The following is a 600-nucleotide window of genomic DNA, read 5'->3' as shown; positions in this document are numbered from 1 at the left end:
CATGAACTTTGAACTGACGTGTGATTGGTCAAAGGCTCCTGTAAGGACAGGTTTCTCTAAAGTTCTCTAAACAATGTGAAGAGGAGGAGCAGAAGTTTACTTCTCTATTTCTTTCTCTCAAATCACTTGATTTACATTATTCTGAAAGTTTGTATTGCCTCTGCCAAAGAGGTTATTGACTTGTGTCTGTCTGTCTGTCTGTCTGTCTGTGTATCTATGTGTGCAACATAACTCATAAAGTAAAGGTCAGATTTTGATTAACTGTTCTGGGGAATTGTTAGATTTCAGTGAACTGAATACAGATTCAACCCTCCAATCATTAACTTTGTGAGCTTGTGTGACAGAGTGTGTTTACATTGTGGGGAACTGCAGGTCTTGTATACTTTTACACTACATTTGTGTGTGAGTCACAATCCCACAGACTGCTTGTATAATAACCACTTTAAGAAGAAAAGGGAAACAGAAATAATGCATGAATGTTCTATTTTTTACCCGTGAATGAAATATTGATGAAGTGAGTTGGGTTTTTTTTTTTTCTCTCTCCCGGCTCTTAGTGCATGATCTGCAGCTGCACTTGACTTTCCCTTTTACTGTGGGCGC

Source organism: Solea solea, chromosome 10 (genome assembly GCF_958295425.1).
Source record: "Solea solea chromosome 10, fSolSol10.1, whole genome shotgun sequence".
Classification (NCBI taxonomy): Eukaryota; Metazoa; Chordata; class Actinopteri; order Pleuronectiformes; family Soleidae; genus Solea; species Solea solea.
Note: the sequence above shows the minus strand (reverse complement) of the source record.